This window comes from Pelodiscus sinensis, chromosome 6 (assembly GCF_052426305.1).
Source record: "Pelodiscus sinensis isolate ZL-2025 chromosome 6, ASM5242630v1, whole genome shotgun sequence".
In the NCBI taxonomy this organism is placed as follows: domain Eukaryota; kingdom Metazoa; phylum Chordata; order Testudines; family Trionychidae; genus Pelodiscus; species Pelodiscus sinensis.
This window is the reverse complement of record NC_143057.1, coordinates 52,525,847-52,541,179: the sequence shown is the minus strand read 5'-3', so window position 1 is coordinate 52,541,179 and position 15,333 is coordinate 52,525,847. Positions and strand designations below refer to the sequence as shown.

The 15,333-nt window shown below is 43.5% G+C and overlaps 1 protein-coding gene across 3 annotated transcripts in view; it reads left to right on the top strand.

Annotated features, from left to right (window-relative positions):
* Nucleotides 1-15,333, top strand: part of CTXN3 (cortexin 3) — a 50,298-nt gene that overhangs the window by 26,211 nt on the left and 8,754 nt on the right. Inside the window, exon 4 of one of the 3 annotated variants that reach the window (XM_075931915.2) lies at nt 6,594-6,792. The exons of 1 other annotated variant lie outside the window; for it this stretch is intronic. The gene's annotated coding sequence lies outside the window, so the exon portion shown is untranslated. Of the gene's footprint in view, nt 1-6,593; nt 6,793-12,558; nt 14,844-15,333 lie in introns of those variants that run through there. One more of the 3 variants, XM_089779275.1, reaches the window with a different exon arrangement.

Sequence of the window (15,333 nt, the reverse complement as noted above, 5' to 3'; positions counted from 1 at the left end):
GCCGACCCAAAAGGGGGTCGAGAGGCGGTACTACGTACCCCAAGCAGGGCACGAGCATCTGTTCAACCACCCGGTGCTGGGATCGATAGTAGTGCAGGCCATGGGGCAGAAAGAGCGTCAAGGCCCCCAGGTCCTACCCCAAAGGTGAAAGAGCCCAAGAAATTGGACCTGCTTGGCTGGAAGGCCTACGCGTAGGGGCCCTCGGTCAGACTCCGAGAGAGGCACAGGGCCGTCACCCGGCCACCAAACTAAGCCCTCATTTTGACGGTACGCCAGAGAGCAGAGTACCCGTCGCACCTACCTATCCACTCTTTGGGGACCGTGTCTCCCTCTTTTACCAGGAACGGATAAAGATCACATCGGACCGCTGGGTCCTAGACCTGGTAAAGCAGGGGTATACTATCCCCTTCCTTTCCTACCCTGCCCCCCACCCTCCCTCCCTTTCCCTCTTCAGTGACCCTTCTCACAAGACACTCCTTTGGCAGGAGGTGTCCAACCTGTTGTCGCTAGGGGCTATAGAAGAGTGCCCCCAGAAATGAGGGGAAAGGGTTTCTACTTCCGCTACTTCCTAGTACCCAAGGTGAAAGGGGGCATACGTCCCATATTAGACCTCCGAAACCTGAACGCCTTCATAAGGAAAGCAAAGTTCAGGATGGTGACACTGGCTTGCATCATCCCATCGCTCCCAAAGGGGGACTGGTATGCTGCTCTGGATCTCAAAGATGCCTACTTCCACATTTCGATTTTTCCGGGTCAAAGAAAGTTCCTATGGTTCGTGGTGGGATAGGACCATTTCCAGCTTACGGTCCTCCCATTTGGGCTGTGTACAGCCCCGAGGGTTTTTACTAAATGTATGATGGTGGTAGCCGCGTTTCTGCGGCGACACAGGGTCCAAATGTTCCCATATCTGGACGATTGGCTGATAAGGGGCATGTCTCGAGAACAGGTGATAGATCACGTCACATGGGCAAGGCCATTGTTCGGGAGCCTCGGCCTCCTCATAAACGATGCCAAATTGTCATTAGACCCCACGCAGGTGATAGATTTTCTGGGGGCCCATCTAGACTCGCCCTCAGGGAAGGCGTCTCTACTGAGGGACAGATTCCTGGCTATCCGCTCGTTGGTAGCAGAGCTGCAGGAGTTTCCAACTATAACAGCAAGGACCTGTATGAGGCTCCTAGGCCACATGGCGGCGTGTACTTATGTGATCCAACACGCCAGGCTGCGCATGCGCCCATTGCATGGGTGGCTCAAAGTAGCGCACACCCTTTGAGGTCACCATTAGATGCAGTAGTGACTATACCTCCGGACATTCTTTGCTCGCTAGACTGGTGGAAGGACAAGGGCACAGTGTGTGTGGGAGTCCAATTCACCAGAGTATCCCTGTCGGCGCAGCTGGTCATGGATGCTTCAGACGTGGGATGGGGAACACACCTGGGTAGCCTCAGGACGCAAGGTATGTGGTCACCAGAGGAGGTTCCCCGCCATATAAATATCAAAGAGATGCGGGCGGTCAGGCTGGCCTGCAGGGCGTTCCTTTCCCACTTACAGAACAGAGTGGTGGTGGTGTTGACAGACAACACTACGGCCATGTTTTATATCAACAAGCAGGGTGGGGCGCGTTCCTCTTCCCTGTGCCGGGAAGCCCTAGATCTGTGGGAAATGTGTGTAGCCCACGGCATTTGCCTAGAGGCCTCTCACCTCCCAGGAACCAGGAACGGGCTAGTGGACAGGCTCAGCCGTTTGATTCAGGCACACGAGTGGGTGCTAAGGCGGGACATACTTCACGAGGTCTTCCAGAGGTGGGGGTCTCCCCGTCTGGGCCTGTTTGCGACACTGAGAAATGCCAAGTGCAGGGAGTACTGTTCGTACATGGGGCACGGTCTGGGTTCTCGGGGCGATGCGCTGCAGATCAGGTGGCCCAGGGGCCTACTCTATGCCTTCCCCCCGTTTCCCCTGATCCACGAGACACTCATCAGAGTGCAGAGGTTCAGGGTCCAGGCCATCCTGATAGCGCCAGTGTGGCCTCGTCAACACTGGTTCACCACCCTGTTGGATCTGATCTTGGAGGGACCACTCAGACTACCTCTCGTGCCGGACTTAATCACACAGAGCTGTGAGGCCGGAATAGCACTTCACCCGAGCCTGTCATCTCTGCACCTAGCGGCGTGGCTCCTCAGTGGCTCTCGGTTATGGAGCGAGCCTGCTCCAGAGCAGTCCAGGAGGTGCTGTTAGAGAGCAGGAAGCCGTCCACTAGGGCCCTTTACGAGGCTAAATGGAAGAGATTTACCTCATGGCTAGGGGGCAGAACGCTCGCTCCGGGTGAAGGGGCGGTCCCGACTGTCCTGGAATACCTCCTCCATCTTTGGGAACAGGGCTTGGCCACAGCCTCCTTGAGGGTACACCTGGCAGCTATAGTGGCTTTTCACACCAGGGAGGGTCAGAGGTCTATCTTTGCTAATCCCATGGTTAAGAGGTTTCTGAAGGGAATTGACAGGATGATGCCTTATGAGAGACCGCCGGTCCCGACTTGGGACCTTAACCTGGTCCTGACTGCCCTTATGAAGCCGCCTTTTGAGCCTCTGGTGTCATGCTGTCTGAAGCACTTGTCCTACAAGGTAGCTTTCCTCGTGGCCATTACCTCGGCCAGGAGGGTGTCAGAGCTTAGGGCGCTGACTTCAGAACCGCCCTACATGGTGTTCTTTAAAGACAAGGTGAGGTTGCGTCCACACCCGGGTTTCTTCCCAAAGTTGTTTCGCATTTCCATCTCTCCCTGGATATTTACCTACCAGTTTTTTACCCCAAGCCACACGCATCACCCAGGGAACAGGCTTTGCACTGCCTGGATGTTAGGAGGGCGTTGGCTTTTTACATAGACAGGACGCAAGGGTTTCACAAGTCATTTCAATTGTTTATTTCAGTGGCGGAAAGAATGAGTGGGTTGCCAGTCTCAGCGCAGCGTATATCCTCGTGGATTACTTCCTGCATTCGGCTATGCTACGAGGGCATGGGTAGGTCACTGCCGCGCATAACAGCACATTCCACGAGAGCCCAGGCAATGTCGGCGGCGTTCCTTGCCCATGTGCCGATATTGGAAATCTGCAGGGCAGCAACCTGGTCGTCGGCACATACTTTTTTGCGGAGCATTATGCGATTACGCAACTGGCCAGGGAGGATGCTGCCATCGGGAGGGCAGTTCTGAGATCTGCAGAAGGATAATTGGGTAGTTAGTTACCTTCCAACCCCGCCTCCGGAGGGGGGACACGGCTAGGGATTCACCTAATCTGAATGGACATGAGCAAGCACTCGAAGAAGAAGAAGAGGTTATTTACCTCATAACTGAAGTTCTTCGAGATGTGTTGCTCATGTCCATTCTGCATCCCACCCACCTCCCCGTGTCGGAAGGAGCCGGCAAGAAGGAACTAAGGGGGTGGAGGGGCCAACATGGGTATATATGCACCGGTAAACCGGTGCCACTCCAGGGGGCTCCCTGCTGGCCCTATGGATACTGCTAAGGGAAAAAAGCTCCGGAATCCGTGCACGCGACGCGCGTACACCTAATCAGAATGGACATGAGCAACACATCTCGAAGAAATACAGTTATGAGGTAAATAACCTCTTCTATTATTAAATGAGTTGGATGTCCCACTTCATTGGATGGCTCTCAGGACTGAATGGGTATGAAAGCTGAAACACTTTCTCATCCCAACAGATGTTCTTCCATGAACAGGGTTAAGACACATTGATGGAGCAGTGTAGGGATGCTTGCTGTACTGCTGTCAGTGCTATGCCTGCCTGAAACAAATAGTTTCTGTCTCCAATTCTGTCAAGTCAATTTCTTTCATAAGCTGTACAGTCATTTAGCATTCCTTTATAATGAAGATATAATTATATTGATATTTTTGTTAAAGCAGTTTTTATATTCCAGATTTCCTAAGCTGGAATTCCATTGTCACCAAAATGCTGTACTGTGGTGTGCTTGGCTTGGTAAAGGCTTAGTGATGGTAAACAATGAAATGTGAAACACTCCTATGAGAGTATTTTAAGTATTCACTGCAGTCATCCACAGTGTAGAATTCCCTACAGTGCCTTTCCAATGTCTGCATTAAACTAGAGTGAGAAGCAAAGCATCTAGGGGTGACTTTTTAAACCCAGTGCAATGTTATAGCTGCAAGCTGAGGCAGACAGCAATTTTGGTCCATTCCTCCAGCTTGTGCCTCACACCAAAAGAAAAAAATGCCTTTTGTGCTGTTTTGTGATGTAGACAAGAGATTCCCAGAAAAAGGTTTATTTCTGTTTATTTTTATATTGAGAGTATCAGACATATTCCATCTTCTCTTTGTATTTTTTATCCAGGCCTCTTTGGGTGACCAGAACAAGAGTAGATGCCTTCAAACCTTCCATCCTTTTCTTTTGTTATTAGAATGGAAGTTAACTTTCTGATGCAGTTGCATATATTATAGACAAGGGAAAAAAGGCATGTGTTTGATTTTTCTCTCTGCTGTTATGGGGCAATGAAGCTGCCCTCCAAAATACTTTAGTTTTGGGACTTATGATTAGTCTCTTATTTGAGAATCCCGGGGTGATGGGCCCTTTTGAGAGCTTCTGGGATCGTCTACTTATTCTCTTTTCAAGGTAGCAGATGTCACGGTGTTGGTCACAGTGTAAATACGAGGTTCTGAGTATTATAATATGGTAACTGGTATTTCTAATTCATAGAATATTTCTCCAAACATGTTATGTATACATGAAATAGCATTTTACCATTTTTAAAACTTATATCCCCAAATGTTTCCCACTCTAGACTCCTTATCTCTCTCTCTGTCACTCACTCATTCTCAGTTAAATCTGTGTTTCTTTCTCAATTCTTTTTCCTTGGAATCTCCACCTCCTTCGGTCTCTTTACCACTTAGTCCTTTTCCTCCTTCTTTCAATCTGAAATGTTACACTGTCACTTCCAGTTTATGTTTAATCCTATATGAGCCTGGTTCATCTGCAACCTCCGGATCATGTGTTACCCTGTCCCTATCAAAGCCAGTCCATGTGTTCTCTATGTAGCTGTACTTCCCAGCCACCCCAGCCCATGTGAATTTTTTTCCCTAAGGCTTTAATGGTGAGGGTTGGTCTTTAGAGTTTTATTCTTTCTTACAGAAAGAAGAAGCACAATAGCCCCTCCTAGCTGGAGGTTAGAAGAATAGGATAATCCCTCCCACCCAACAAGCCTGCCAGTGCTGGAGGCTGAGCTAGTGGAGGCTGTGGGAGAGAACTGGGGAGGTGAAGAGCATGCTCACACATGAATGGTCCTGACAGCACTAACTTCCTAAAAGTTTAGTTATTCAAATCCAAGGTAAAATGTTGTTAGGTCCTTTGCTGACAATTTTGCATTCTACATTACAATTCCAAACAGGATAGGATAGACTTCAACTAAGATGTAAGATGACTGAAGTAGAATATGGGAGAAGGCTGTACAAATGACTGTTGCTCAGAATAGAAATGTTTATGAATTACACTCTTGTGTTAGTGGTTATAAGGTCAAAGGATATAAATATTTAGATGGACTTGTACTAGTGATGGATTGATTATGTTGGCATATAAAGCAGAGTAAGGACTAAGAAGGCTTTCTTAAGTGCTATACCATTTTAAGATTTATTTATACATTTGCTGGCATACTTTTCTCTGTTTGTGTCATTATAGAACATCCAGCTTCCTTATGGGACCCGTCTAACTAATTTTTAATTAATATATTAAAGGCCATTCAAAGGAAAGCTACTATGTGACTAATAAAAACCAGACTCAAGTGTTTTACTCAAATTATGACAAAAGTATATAGGTTTCCCTTATGTGGGTACAACTAATAATGTTAAATATTTCTTTTGATATATAATTTCTATGGCTGTCAAGTGATTAAAAATTAATTATGATTAATCACTCAATCATGCAGTTAATATTAGAAAAACATTCATTTAAATATTTCTGGATGCCTTCTACATTTTCAAATATGTTGACTTCGATTATAATGCAGGATACAAAGTGTACAGTGCTCACTTTATATTTATGTGTTACAAATATTGGTATTGTACAGTTTTTCAAATCAACTTGTACTAGTATTGCAGTGCAGTCTCTTATTTATGAAAGTTGATCTTGCAAATATAGAATTATCTAAAAAAAAAACCTGCATTCAATGTAAAACTTTTGAGTGTAGAAAGTCCACTCTGTCCTACTTCTTGTACAGACAATGGCTCAAACCTACGCAGGAGATAATGCTGCCTCCTTATTTACAATGTTATCTGAAAGTGAGAAGAGTCACATGACATTGTTATAGACAGCATTGCAAGATATTTATTTGCCAGATCCAGGGAAGATAATGGAACAAGTAGTTAAGGAAATCATCTGTAAACACTTGGAAGGTGGCAAGGTGATAGGGAACAGCCAGCATGACTTTGGTTTGACATGATTTGTTCTTTACAATCTGATAGCTTTCTTTGATAGGATAACGAGTTTTGTGGATAAGGGAGAAGCGGTAAATGTGGTATACCTAGACTTTAGTAAGGCATTTGATATGGTCTCGCATGATATTCTTATCAATAAACTAGGCAAATACAACTTTGACCAGAGGCGCCGCCCAGGACTCCCCCGGACCTTGACCCTGAGGCCTGGCCCAGCTGTTCGACACTGCCAGCACCAGGATCCCAGCTGAGCTCCACTGACCTGCAAGTGGCAAAGGACTGGACTGGACCGCTCCGGTGGGATGAGACCCCCCTGTACTCCCTGCCTCTGCCGCCCGACACCCAGGTACCAACCGAGGGGGAGAATGGAAGTGGCCCAGAGGTTAGTGGGGTCTGTTAAAGGCCCCAAGTCCAGCGCGTTTCATTCTGGAGCCCCGCGCTGAGCCATAGCAGCCTGCATTGGTGCTCCTAGGGCCCTGGGCTGGGGTGCAGTGGAGTGGGCGGGCCTGCACCCCCCCCTGCCACCCACCTGCTGGGTGGCAGTCTCCCTCCTCGCCACTGTCACAGGCAAGTAGCCTGAAATCCTCCTGAACAAGGAGCTCCCAACCTGCTTTTGTTGGCCTGCCCTGACTGAGGGCCAGGTCCTTTTACAACTGACTGTGATTGTTTGTTTGTTGCCTGCCCGGACTGAGGGCCAGGGCCTTCCCAAACTGACTCTGTGTTTGTTTGCTGCCATGCCCTGAACCAAGGCCTGGCTCGCTCTTAACTGACAAGGTTTGTTTGCTGCCATGCCTCGAACCAGGGGCCTGGTCTAACTGGCTGTGGCTGTGGGTTGCCCTGCCCTGCCCTGAACGAGGGCTGGACCTATCTGTAACGGTGTTTGGTTGCGGGCCTGCCCTGAACTCGGGCCTGGCCCACCTGTAAACTTGACTCTGGTGTGCCTATTGCACGCCCTGAACTAGGGCTTAGCCGAACCCCAAACGGGCATGGTGAAACTGGCTGCCCACCCTGAACCAGGGTTGGGCGTGGGTAAAGATATGGACAGTGTTTGTGCCGCCCGCCTGAACGAAGGCCGGGCGTGAACTGGGGCTTGCCTTAACGGGGCAGTGTAGTGGGCCGGAGTGGCCGCCCACTGACCCGGAGGAGGAGGAACCCCTCTGGGCAGGCAAATTAACTACACTAAGACAATACCATCTCACTTCTGAGCTGTAGCTGTCTGTTCTACTGAGTTATTGAAAATTGGGACAAAAATCATATAGTAGAAAAGTCAGTGTTTTGCCCCTTAACCTCTCTCTCATCTACTTATATTCTTGTTTTAGGCTACAAACTGTTTATATTATTCTGAAATTACTTTCAGGGATTTAGCAATGTTAGGGAAGACTTATATTTTTTTAAACAATAAAGTCTATTCAGTGCTATTACTTTATTAACTGGCCCTTGGATATAAAATGCTGCTTCAAAGAACACTAGCTGACAACATTTGAATATATTAAGCAAAATCATAGTTTTTATTTAATACCCCTTAATGCTTTCTGTAAGGATATAGACCCTAATTCAGTATTTTAATAATCTAACTAAGAGCAGTAAAATTTCACGTTGCTAGTCTATTGGTTAATAAAATATACTCATGAAAAAAATTGAAGTATTCAAGCCCTTTTACTTTGCCATGACCCTGTGAGCTGTAATTTTAAGTACTTGTTTTCTTCCAGAGCTGTCTATCATAGGTTGTCCAGTACTCTGTTAAGTGCAACAAGCATTTATCCCTGCTGCAGTGTTTTTAGAATTGTACTTAGCAATTTGCATAAACTGTTATGTTTTCCGAGAGAGGGAAAACCAGAAATGTTTAATATTTTTTTACAATAATCTTTGTTTTGTCAGCAGAAGTGTGCTGTGCTGTGCTAGGTCTCACTTTCACACTACATTAAAACAAACAGAGGAATGCAAATAAAGTAAATTCAGTTGGTTTTATAATGAGCTCGCCCTTCCCCTTTTTTTATACCCCCACAGCATAAGCAAAGAGTGCAAATTAAGTGGAGAATCAGTACTGCAGCATAATATGCAAGTACAGCTTTTGAATTGTCATGCTGCAATGAGTTAGTGTATTGAATACCACTTCGGATTAAGGTTCTCTCCTGTAGCACTTGGAACAGGTGCAGAGTGCACACTACCAAGCCCATTATTTCCAAATAAGGGGCTGGTTATTTCGAAATAACAACACCCACTTTCCACGTGGAATAACGCTAATTCTGAAAGAGTCATTTCGAAATAATGTTAGTGTGCATGCTCTAGTGCCGCTATTTTGAAATAACTAATCCCCAGAGTAATTCAAACTACTCCCCATTGCTTCCTGGGGCTCTAAGTTGAGGGAGTACATCCACATTAGCAGAGCCTGCCTCAGACTAATTTCGAGGCTTTCCCATAGTGTGGACATGCTATTTTGAAATTATTATTTGGGGAGTTATTTCAATTTGTTATTTTGAAATAATTTCTTATTGTAGACATGCCTTCAAAGTGGTAAACTCAATGTGATTTGCAACAGGAGAAATTTTGGTTGATTTTTGTAGAAACGCCATAATTGAATTGTTTCTGAATAGTGTTTGAAATTGACAATATGATTTCCTAGACAATATCTGCTTAAATTTAATAGGGACAAAGATGAAAGACAATGCTTCATAACCTCTTAGAAAATCTTGGCTCGTTGATAACTTCTAATCATGTTCCCCTCACCCCAATGGTGATTCTCGTCCTCTTCGTCTCTCAACTTTCTCTGTATACAGAAATTCTTAGTGAAAAGATGGAATGTGACTCCCATATTCAGGAGCAGCCTGAGGCCAGCTGCAGCAGCTGGCACCCAGGCAGAGTGCGTGATCAGTGCCCCCGCCTGCAGGGCCATCAATGGACTGGCATAATCAGCGGGTGCCCCGTGACATCATCATCGGGCACCCTGGGCGGCGGTCAAGTCCGCCTACAGCCACGGGCCACCCCTGCCCATATCTACTTGAACCAAATTTTAAGATCCTTAGTAGATAACAACCACATAAGGAGGATTTAGAGAGGTCTCATTGCTGTATTTTTATGCTTGTTGGTAGAAAAGTGGTGTCTGTTTAAGCTACTATAAAATGATCAAGGCAGGTCAACTAGGAAAGGAGACTAGTACAATATCCCGAATAAATTCAGTTTAAAATGTGGCTTTAATGTCTTATCCTCTTCACTTAACTCAGTAGGATTGTCTGTTATATTTAAACTATTGTTTCCTTGCTATTGTGGGGGTCGCCGGCTTCGGTGTTCCTTCATCCCTCCTATTCTCTGCCTGTGATACATAATAGTGGTACATAATAGTCCAGTCATGGGCAGCTGGTGAAGGTAGGGGTGGGGGAGGCAAGTCCCCAGTCCCGGCCCTTCCATTGAGGCCCAGCCCCCCATGGAACCCAAGCTGCCTCCCCACCCTCCTTACCAGGGTGAGACTGGGCATCATGTTGCGTACCCCCCACAACCATGGAGAGGGGAGGAGGGCATGCCCCAGCCTCTCTGACCCCAGAGCATAGAGAGGGTGGGCAGTGGGTGGCCCCAGCTTCCCCAGCTAGGAGTACTGTTAGAGCAGGCACTGGGGGCAGCAACACTCCGCCCCCTGTACACCTACAGCAGGTGGTCTGGGGGTGGAATATGAGTGGGGCCAGGCTGGCAGTTTGGGAAGGCTGTGCCTTCCCGCACCTGTTATACCTGACGCCTGTGAGTCCAGTCTCCTATCAATAGTAATATTTTGATCTAATTTTGGTTGCTGTGTTTAGCAGGCTCACCAACAGGGGGAGCAAAGGGAACAATTGCAACGGATTTAGGTTGGCTATTACAAAAAACTACCCAGAATTGTAATTAAGCATTGGAATAGGCTTCAGAAGTAGCTGTGGAATCCCTCTCATTGTAGGTTTTTAAGAATAAATTGGACAAACACATGTCAGGAAAGGCCTCAGATTACTTGACCCTACCTCGGTGCAGTGGGTTGGTGTAGATGAACTTTCAAGGAGTCTTATACTTTTATGATTCTGTGATTGCTGCAAAAAGATCTTTTAGGCTATAACAGGGACTAATACAGTACCGCCAAGTCCACACATTCAAAAATCCATAATCAGCTCCTTCCATCCCTTGTTCTCCCAAATGGCTTAAAATCAGAGATTTTCAAAATAATTAATTTGGGGTTCTTTCTATTTGTCTTATGTTTTCTGATTCTTTTCAGGTTCTCACTTTGAAGCTTTTCTCTGCAGTCATATGGATTTTTTTTAATGAAAGCTGAAATACAGTCACCTGACTCCAGGAATCTGGGGCTTTAATAAAATGCCAACTGTTGTGAGACTTGTGGTGTTAGCAAAACGGTAATAGATTTTCCATATGTGGATAGGAAAAGAACATTAAACACATGTTGGTTTAATTTAGAAGTACACTGATCTATTGTTTCCCCCCTGGCTCCAGAGAGAGCAGTATCTGAGTTAGAAAGATATAAATAGAGAGAATAAATGTATCCATATGAGCCATAGCTGTCTACCTGGGAAGAAATGGGAGTACTGTATAGAAAGTAGATCTATAATTATACAGATCTGCTCTTCAAAATCAGTTCTACAGAGGACTTAAGGGTGTGACATTACTAGAACTTTATCAGAGGGGTAGCCGTGTTAGTCTGAATCTGCAAAAGACGAGGAGTCCTGTGGCACCTTATAGACTAACTGAAGTGTAGGAGCATAAGCTTTCGTGGGCAAAGACCCACTTGCATCTGACGAAGTGGGTCTTTGCCGACGAAAGCTTATGCTCCTACACTTCAGTTAGTCTATAAGGTGCCACAGGACTCCTCGTCGCTTTTACTAGAACTTTGTGGCCAGGGAAGAAGAATTAAGTGGAGGGGGACTCCATGTCTTCCAAGCTCCTATAGACATCCTGATTGCAGTTTTTATGGGATTGTTTATGTTTTTCAATTTGTTTTTTTGGAACCAAAATGTGATCCCTAGTGTTTATAATATATATGCCAGAATAGTCTCATGGTGCCAACCAAACACGTAGATAAATTCTTGAAATTGTCTTAGCCATCCAGAAAAACAAAAACATCATTTATTTATGCAAAACAGTTTACACATGTACTAGAGTTGGCAAGAATGTCTCTGAATTTCAGTGAATGTGACATCTTTGCTAAGTTCCTCACACTTGTAGGTTTTTGCTAAAGATCAATGTGGTTATGAAAGATTGCTGTTACAGTTGCACACTTTTAAAAATGCTTATGCTTATACTTAAATACACACTGATTTTAGAACTGATGCCCAGGTAAATATGGGTTATAATTATTTTTAAACCACTTTTCATAGGAGTTGTCAAGAGTAATGTAGTTCTTCACATGAAAGCAAGTTAAGGATATGAAAAACATTACAGCAGCGTTAGCTTAGAATAACTGTGAAGAACATGAAAATATAATGCACTAGAGAGATGCAGTTTAATTTTTCCTGAACTGATTCAAAATGGAAGGTTTCAGAATAGTTCAATAAAATGAAATATTCCTGTTCAGATCTAACTGAGCAGAAATAAAATATTTCATTTGTATTTTCCTGACAAAAAATGGAAAAATTTCAGCACATCTGATCACGACATACATTTTTTGAGGACGTTTTTTATTTTTTTACAGAAACTGCATTTATCATCTGCAAACTATTCTTGCAGAAAATTCTCGACCAATGTGGCCAGTCTGCCAAGATGCATGGTAATGAGCAATAGACCAAGAGCAAGCCATTAGCATGTTCTTTTAGTTAATTCACATGCAGTAGATTCTAACTGCAAAATAATCTGCAATCTCCAAGTATTTGAGAAAAGGAGCTGGTGATAAATGGGCTATTGAGTTTTTTTTCTTTCATTCCCTTGCTCTAAGATTCTGTCTAAGATTCTGTCAGTCGGTGCCATTAGCATTGGCAGTGTCATACTTGCGTTCATATTTTAGAAACTTCTCTAGGCATGTTTATACAGCATGTTTTAAATATTCTGTGATGTTCAGATCCATCAGTGGCACAGAGCTCATTTTGGGTGACATTGTAGGGTGAAGAGAAAGTCAAAATTATTAGGATTCTTCCAGTGATGTGGAGGATTCATGGTAGCTGTAGTTTTTAGTATCATAATTAGAATTAATTAGTGGGATGGTTTGAGTATAGCACTTGACTAAAATGGCTTTAGTAGTTTTCTACCTTGCTGTTCTTACAGTTTTTTTTCCCACCAAATATGATGTATGTAACCTTCACAAGCACAGCTCCACAATGCCATAGTTGAAAAGAGAAATCATGAGATCGTTGCTGCGGTACATCTCCGTGCAGTAAAGTATGAGCGCAACTAGAGTAAGGATATAAGGATTAAGCACTGTAAATATCATGGGACCAATTGTGGGAAGTATTGTTACTTTGGTAACTACAGCACAGTGATGTCATTGCTGCTATCTATCGCATCCAAGCATTGCATTAAAGGCCAGTCTCTGACAAGACTCCCATGGACTTAATTGGGCCTTAGATGAATTTCACTGTTGCCATCTCCTTGCAAGACTTATAAAATACAAAATAAAAAAAGATAAAATGAATCTTCAAACCCATTGTTTCATTGGTTCTCTGTCCCCATGGTTATTAGCCACAAATTGGTGCATACATGGGTTCAACATTGCCTTCAAATTGCATCTCTGTTAAGAAGGGCAGACTGAAAGAGAGAGACATTCTTAAATTATATTTTCCAGTTATTTTAACTTATCTACAATGTGGTTTAACATAGTAAAACAGCCTCCCACTTGCCATTTTCCTTGTAGATCTAACGAGTCCCTTCTATCCTGCCTTTATCTTTTGGTTGTTGTGTGTATTCATGCTGATCCTTTAGCTAGAGGAGAAGTGGAGCGGATTTATGTACAATGGCTAAAGTCTGTATTGCAGAGAAAATAATTCAATAAGTGTTCAGCAAAAAGTTTATTCTTTAAAACACAGAAGTACCTCCCCATAACCCACATCACTGCTGGCATCACAAAGCTTTCTTGAATTGGGCTCATTTTACAGGGAGACACAGGAGTATATTATCAAGATTGTAAAAAGTTTATACATAAAAAGTCTATACATAAAAAATTGTACCACTTTCCAGTATAATTAAGGGTGGAGAGAGTTCTACCTGTATAATTATGTTTATAGTGGTATAGCTTATTCTTGTATTCCTTATAGAAGTGAGTGTGGAATTTTGCATTTGTGTATTATGAGTGGATGGAGATATTATTCCTTTTTGCTTACAATGGTGAAATCAGGCAAAGCATTAAGGGCCAGACTGTGTGTAGCCTTACATTGGCCTGAGGGGGTGGAAGAGGGATCACAAAGGACCTCCCTCAATATCCATCAAAGCACCTTGGGAAACAATTAGTCCTGTTCTGCTGTGGGGGGTGGGAAGAAGGAGGGGAGAGGCAGTTCCAAACTGCCCATTACACCGGGTTGTAGAACAGATGCCCTGATCTAACCAAACATTGTTCAGCCTTTCCCCTGGCACCCAGAACCCCTACAAAAAGTGGAAATTAGGGGGAAACAGTGCTTAAATCAATGTCATTTTCTTGGCACAACATTTTAAAACTAGTGTTGTTTTCTTTCAGGAAGGGAAAATAAGAATAATTTTGTACTACAGGGAGTTTTTCCCTCCAATAATGGGGCTATTTTATTAAGGGCAGCTTTTGTATGTGGTTTGAAAACAAATACAGCTATTTTGAGGGGTGCATGCCAGATGCCATTGTAGTCAGTTTATTTTAAATAAGAAGTGTAGCCCAGAATTACTGTCACACATTGTTCTTTACAAGTCTTTTAATTAAACAGTTTTCCTGAAGGTCACAAACTGTAATCAGATTGGCTGATGAATGTTATTTGGTGTAACAAAAACAAGTTACTAACAGCAATCTTTGCAGTTGAAAGCGAAATTCTGGCATATTTATTACTTTAATTTTATCAAAGATATGGGAATGCCCTGTGATTTTTTTAAAGTTTATTTCTTGTACTTCTTTTGAATGTTAATATTCTCCTGAAGACAGTTTCAGACAGATTGCGAGGCTGCTGCTCTACTCAGTGAAGCAGAATTTCTTGAAGAGTTGCTGAGGCAGAACTGAAATCATAGCTCGCCTCAAAGAAAGGACAGGATTGTCAACTAATTACTTCTAACACACAAACAGCAGTCTTCATAGCCTTGTTTCTTATGTAAAATTCTACGCCTTTTAAAGGCAGCTCTCTTGCTTGGGTGTTTATCTAGTTTAGCAGTTTCTGTTATTTTGCACTTACATTACAGCAAGGTGAAGAATGGAACCTAAAGAGATCTGTAACTGCCCATAAAGGCTGCAGAAGGAAATGGGTTGTGTTTTCTCTCAACTTGATGAAGGTACTTGTAAAATTGGGCATTCAGTTTTTGTTATAAATATTATTTACTGAATAAGTATATTATACTTGCCTGGTTAGTACTGTTTATATGCAATATTTCCTGAATAGAAGTTAAGAGTTTGTGACATGGATGTCTAAAAGCTACTATAATTAAATGTATCTAAAATAAATTAATACAAAGTATATGTGACCTGTACTGGGTTTTTATGTTTTATTTTTTGAAAAGTGCATCAAAGTTAACAAAGTTAACCTTTTACTAATGCGAAGAAAAGGGATGTAAAATATTACTCATTGAGCAGCAGATTTCTTAATTTGGAAAGATTTGTAACTACAATAGGATTATTTTTTCCCAGTAGGAGCCAGCCTAGTAAAATATTTTAATAGTATGTTTGCTTTAAGAGCTTTAATATTTAATATGTTATGGACATGCCTTAAGAATATGCAATGGGGAAAGAATTACAATGTTATCATTTGTAAATTTTGCTAGTGCA